Source organism: Poecilia formosa, unplaced genomic scaffold (assembly GCF_000485575.1).
Source record: "Poecilia formosa unplaced genomic scaffold, Poecilia_formosa-5.1.2 Scaffold33, whole genome shotgun sequence".
Taxonomy (NCBI): domain Eukaryota; kingdom Metazoa; phylum Chordata; class Actinopteri; order Cyprinodontiformes; family Poeciliidae; genus Poecilia; species Poecilia formosa.
This window is the reverse complement of record NW_006799972.1, coordinates 2043763-2050912: the sequence shown is the minus strand read 5'-3', so window position 1 is coordinate 2050912 and position 7150 is coordinate 2043763.

Genomic DNA, 7150 nt, shown 5'->3' with positions numbered 1-7150 from the left:
GTTTCACATTTTCAGTGTATTTACTCAGGAATTTTTTTATTTATTTATTGTTTTTTCTGGGGGGGGGGGCGTGTTTGGGGAGTGAGGGGTGCAAATTCAAGCTGACTCAAAATACCATTGGCAGAATGGGAGCAAGGCTTTAAAACTGTTGTGAACGTCTCATTGAAGCTCAGCATTTTACTGCTAAGGCTGCCTGATGAGTCTGTGGGCTGAAAGGAAAAAAAAAAAAACACTTTTGCTCTAACAGAAAACCTTGTAATTAGGTGTACTGCTGGATAGGTCTATTATAAAACAAAACTACAGGACTACTTATTCTAAAGTCAAGCAAACCCAACGCTAAAAGGATAATACCTTGGCCTTAGAACGAAACATAGCTGAGCCGCGGAATGAAAGATATTAGGTCCAATTGCTTTGCTGAATGCAGAAACTGAATCAAGTAGGTGCAAATTAAGAGATTTCTTAATTACACCAACTGCGAGAGAGAAGCACTTCATAAGAGCAAGTTGAAGACTACATGATTCCCTTCTGACACGGCTGGATTAGCTGTGTAATCTTATCTGTCACATAAAGCGAAGCCCCAAATCTCCCTTTGCTCTGAGGAGCATTCAGCATGTCAGTTGAATTGAAAGGGGTCTTAACGAACATCTCTCCCACTCACGGAGCGCTCAAATCAGCTCGCTGTTTAACATGGGCTTTACAGCTCTGACTGATGCCATGTGTTGCACTGCTAAGACAGATCAGAGTCCACTGAGGAGGAGGGTAACACTCTTTCAATAACAAAAGAAAATTATTTTTCTTCTAACATTTAGGGGTTTTTTTGTGTGCAAATAAGAGGCTGTTGTCTTGCTTACGTTGGGTAATTTGTTTCTCATCGACGTCAAATATTTGCATTGACAACTGCAGAATATGAGATGCACAGAGTGACTGAAATAATTTTGGACAAAGACTTAACTTACATGAAATATTAAAGTAAAGGTATTTACTGGTAACTGAAGAATTGTAGGAAATGCTAATTTCACGATTCTCTACTCTAGCGAAGCGACTGAGGGTAGAGGCCCCTGTTTTTTCTTATGCATTATCATAAATCATAGTAGGCCTATTTAATCATTCAATACCACACTGTCCCCCAGGACCGTAATCTGTTTACAGGAGCACTGCAGCTTTGCATAGTACTTTCAAATCCATACCAAATGCATTTTTAATTGGTAAATAAATGCAAAATGCATGCTAACAGGCTATTGTAGCAGCGCTCCTGAATGCTTAAATATGGTTTTAAGCATGATGTTCACATTATGGATTTTGCATCACCATGTGTTTCCAAGGTGATTTATAATCAGGTAAGCATTCGGTTTGTACCAGAAGGTCTTGAATCAGACTGTGACTTCATCACTTTTCAATATGAATATTTAATATTTTACACTGTTTTGTGGGATTCCCTAAAATAAATAAATAAATAAATAAATCTGTATAAAGTTGTTGAAAAGGAATGAATATATTTTTGTTTTGCAATCACAGGCTTAAAGCTTAATTCTAGACCTATTTTTGCAAACCACAATAATCTTCCAGATTTTGTAAATGCTTGTAGAATATCACAGACAAATCATGAAATCCCTGCATTAGTTACAATTCTGTAAAAATGTGTTGTCTAGATGTGACCGGGGGGCCAGGGGGATCTTTAAATGGCATTTTTAAGTTCATAGGTTAACATAATATACATGAAAAAGTAACATACTCAGTGGAAACAAGAAAGAAAATCACATTCCCGTATCATGAGAAGGCAGTCGTTTCAAATCTTTGGATTGAGTTATTTCCTTGTACAGTCAGAAAACAATATATATGTTGGGTTAGTTGGTGGCTATAATTTGACTGGTAACACTTTATTTGAAGGGGGTTGAATAAGACTGACATAACACTTTCATAAACATGACATAACACCTGCCATGAACATGAATAAGCCTTCATGAATGTTTATGATTGTTGTCATAAAGCGTCATTCGGTAAATTATGACACTTTTAATACAAAGTTGACATTATTCAAAATGTCTTTGTTATGACAACTTGACATTAACCAAGAAATCATTACTGTTTAAACTTTACCTTTAATAACATAACGATACCTCATTTTTAAACTGCAATCGATATAAATTTGTTATTCTTTTATAACAAATTTATATCAGTAATGGTTTCTTGGTTAATGTCAAGTTGTCATAACAAAGACATTTTGAATAATGTCAACTTTGTATTAAAAGTGTCATAATTTACCTAATGACGCTTTATGACAACAGTCATAAATATTCATGAAGGCTTATTCATGTTCATGACAGGTGTTATGTCATGTTTATGACAGTGTCATGACAGTCTTATTCACCCCCCTTCAAATAAAGTGTTACCATTTGACTTCAGATGTGAATATGTGTATCTCAATATGGTTTTCTATCTGGAGTGTCTATATTGGTCTGACTGACAACTCGTCCAGGATGCAACCTGCCTCCCACCGTTTGCAGAGCTACATAGCTAGCCTCTAGCTCTCCCTGCAACCTTGAATGGGATTATTTTAATAAAAATAAATATGCAATCATGCAAAAGTATGAAAAGTAGATATAATACAGTGCAAATCTCAGTGCAAAATTTGTTGGAGAGAGAAAAATACTTGCAGATCCACTGGCTGAAACAACATTTGCTTAGATGCTTATTTGAAGAACAACTTTTTGGAGAATAAGAAATCCAAAGTACCAAAAGTTTGTCCAAACTTCTTGCCCAAGAAAAAATCGTAAAACAACACTACCATCTACCAAAATCCTGTTTATGGAAAGAAGCAGATCTACGAAGATTTCTTCTGCTCATCTTTATTCTCATCCCAGCCCGACACATGAAAATATGTGAATCAAAACAAGAAATCTAAAATCTAAAACCTGTAAGCATTTCATATTTCATTTTACTGGCAATATATTTAGCAAAAAACAGAAAACCAAAACAGTAATATCTACCAAATTCACCCCCATTTTTCAACTCTATTTAGAGAAAACTGAAAAAATAAGTGGACTTTTTTTTCCCCCTGCAGTACCTCAGTTATTTTCACCAGGACCAAGAGCATATGGCCTGAGAAATGACTGCTGTCCCATATCTAACCATTGACCAAAGGCCAAAGCACAGCACCATGTGCCAGAGCATGTGATCCTATCACTAGTGAGGGAGTTCAGATCATAAACACTGCTTTATTAAGAATGTTTTGTGAATGGAAAACAAAACCATTCATGTTATTTCAGAAGAAAGAGTTTTAGTTCTGCAGTAAAAATCCTTGACATTCAAAGATATCAAATCACAACGAACAGAATAGTTATTTATTTTTTATTTAAATTTGTTTTATTTTATTATCCAAAACTAACCTAAATGTATTTGATTAAAATATTTTTCCTCAAACTAAAACGTAATCTGAGTGGATAGTTTTAGCATTATCACTGTATTAAATATGTTGGCAGCATTAAAAGTTTAATTTAAAAATACTTTTGCGGCAATCAGTTTCTATTATGGCACCGTGATACCATCCTATCAATAATCCTGGCTGTACTCCAACAGGATAAATTACTGGGAATTAGGTCCAAAGTTGAAACTTTTATGTTGATTACTCAGTTAAGGTGAGTAAAATCAGACATTTATAGCTTTGTAAAAGTGGACAGCATTTATCTTTATTCTAAAATTGTTCCATTGAAAAGACAAACGTTAGGTACGTGGCATTTTGAATGAAACTTTGAAAGACATTCATTGTGTTGGTGCGGATCTTTACATATAACGAATAACGCCTGTGTTGACAAGACAAATCTAAATCTACAGAATGTCTTTCATGGTTGTTTTTTGTTTTTTTTTGTTTTGTTTTGTTTTGTAAAAGGTTCTGTATTGTACCCCAACTCACAAATTGAATCCAGGGTTAAGAAATGTCATGTTTTAGCGATATCTCTTTCCAGTGTATGAATATGTAGCGATATGAGTAAAACAACAACAACCACCTCCTCTGACTATCTAAGAAGTTGTTAAAGAAGGAAGGAGACGGTGGTATGTCATTTGTAGAAGCCCGAGCAGTAAATCAATACTGCCAAAGATTTAAGATACTGTCCTTATCGTCTTTTTTTATCAAACTCTTATCAAAATATAAGCTGCTACAGAGTCGGGAGGGGGTGACCAGTGAACAATCCGACTGCTACTGAAATAAACACAAGGGCACCCTGTGCTCTGTCTGCTGTTATCGTAACAAGTTATCACATGGTCATCAAACATTACTTCGTCAGTAATCAAAATGAAGTACTTTCTCTGAATTTATGTCACCTTTGCCACGAGACTGCAAAGTTATTTCAGGTAATAACAGGGACATCTGATTCAAGCACATAATGCTGCAATTAAAATGAGCACGAACATTTGATAAAGTGTGCAGAAAGTGTTTGGATTTTCTCGTAGTCATTCATGCATAGAGACACTATTCTATAAAAGAGCTATTGTGTTTTATCTAGAGCTGTTTAAAGCTTGTGTTAGCCATGAAATGCTGTAAATGAACAATGAAGAAGTTAATATTTACTCAGGAAAAGAACCAGGGAGAAAAAAAAAAAAACATTGCTGTTTGTGATTTCTCAACACGCTGGTATAAATTGTTTCGGAAATTCTGTTACATTGCTGTGTTGTAATTTATACATTTTTACCTTAATAAACAAATAAAGGTAAGAGTAAGTCGTTTATGACTGAATTGCATAGAATTATAAATCGTTTCTATGACCCCCAAGGTACTACAGTCAAAAACACATAACGACGAAAATAAATTGTTCCTCACATTTATAAAACTGATTGTCTATGTTAATTTCAAAGATTATTATAGACAAATAATGGAGCGCAATTGGTTTTTTTACCCATTGTAAAGCATGTCCACATAAATTTTACAAGCCAAATGTTGTACTTCGCTGAAAAATCCACAGCAGACACTTTACCAAGACCCACCATTGTACTGTTTGATCTGTCAGTCAAGCTACAGGATAGGTGAAGGGTAAGAAGGTGACGGACATGCTGACTAATCATTTTGTAATCAGGAATCAAAACAAAACAGGAAGAAAATGTTTATCTGAACGGTGCAGGCAGCTGCCAGAGTTGACACAAATGTTTTCTTCTCCTGTGTCAATATGTCAGGGCTAATGGACAGTGCTAAAGAAGGGGGCTAATTACTTTTGAACACGCTTGTTCAAATTTATTTTTTTCATAATATGATGTCCCTTTTCTCCTCTAGTATCTGTTAGGCAAACGGTAAAGACAGCAACAGATTAGGCTGAATGCTTGCACCATTAACATCTCACCACTTACTCACATTTTTCTGTAAGAAAGCTGATATTTCATGTCAAAGCAATGCTGGGTTATTACAGAATTGTATCCGGGGACAGACTGCTAGACTATTCTTATTCAAAACAAAGTATCATCTACAGTCTTTCACACTAGGATTATTTCAATGACTGCATGACGTAACTGAACTCCAAGTAGACTTTCATGGCTGACTCAGTGACTGCAAGGAGTCGGTGTCTTGTGGTTGGAAAACAAGTGGGAATCAGAAATCCTCTACCATCATGCTGGGCTCTTAATTTGAAAATGATGGCTTTCATTGTGTGTTAATTTTCTGCAAACAATGACTTTGCTTTTGACCTTTCGTCAAAACTTCGACCCAAACTGATGAATGATGAACAGCCGCAATAATCATTCCCCCCCTCCAGACCAAAGATGTGTTGCCTGTGGACATTCGAAGCGCAAAGACATCAGGGTTGGTTTAAAATTACTGCACAGTGCGCCTGAAACATGACTGTGCAAATTGCCTTTGAGGCTCATAGAGCCCCAATCGCCACAGCCTCTTTTCATTATTATATGTTATCATAATGGTAGCAGTCAGCATACATAATACCCGTATGGCCCTGATGAATGATTTTCCCCCTGGCTGATATATGTGGAAAAGCTAAAAATGAAGAGGAACGTTTCATTCATTGCCATCAATCTGAGCAGGATTTGTGAACACAAGTGCAGATGGTGGTCATTCGTTTTAAAAACGGCATTGTGGGCTAACATTGCCCAAAGCACGAGTTGATTATTCCTCAGTCTTTGACTTGGAAGCTGAAAATGGTGCCGTTTTAATAGATTCTGGTCATTGCCAGAGATGCTTTGCATTTGAAGTTGGGTAAATTAAATAGTGCAAATTGAAAAAAAAAAAAATGTCTTCATTACTTCTATATGTAACGACTGGACGAACAAAATCAAGTAGACGAGAGTCTACGGAAGAATTTTAGGATCTCTGGGGGGAAAAAAAGAATTCTGAATTTTTGTCAGTCTTGATTGTATAATAAATCCTCAGTGTTTTATAGAGGACATCTGTCTTTAACTCAATGATAGCTGGTGACATCTATATACCTTGTAGGTGGTAGAGATAAATGATGATACACAGACAAAGCTGTACACTTTGTTCCGGTGGGGAATAATAATGACTATTTCTGTCATAGAGACACATAAATGCTAATCGTACCACTTATAGATGCTTACAGAAAAATAACTTCATTCTTATAGAGGTGGCTCTTAGAAATCAAGAGGCTGATGAGCATTTACAGATGACACCAATCAATCAGCAAGACAAATCCTCTGTACCATGTGTTACTATGAGAGACAGGCAATCTCCCTGCATGCAAACAATGTCCCCAATTTGTCAGAGGCACAAAAGGAGCTGTGGCAGACCCCATTTGCATCACTTTGTACACAACAATGTATTTGATCACAGCATTGATTATTTTATTGTTTGGAAAAAGGATGTCCCTATAATGCATATGAGCCTTTTGATCAATCAATTTCTGGAGTTTATCTGCTTTGACCTCTCCAAAATTATATATTTTTAAAAGATTTAAAATAAGAAGAAAAGTGAAATGTTTAAAGGCTCCAACGGGCAAATTAAACACTTAAGAAATCGGTTTTACTTATCGATTTAATTCCTTATTGATTCTTTAGTGAGATTGAACTGAGTTAGGAAGAAAATGCTGAAAACATGCACCATGTTGTTTTCTATTCAAACAAAATGAAAGAAATGAACATTTTAACATGAAATCTAACTTTTTGCACAGCAGAATTTGTGCCAACAAATTTACGTTTA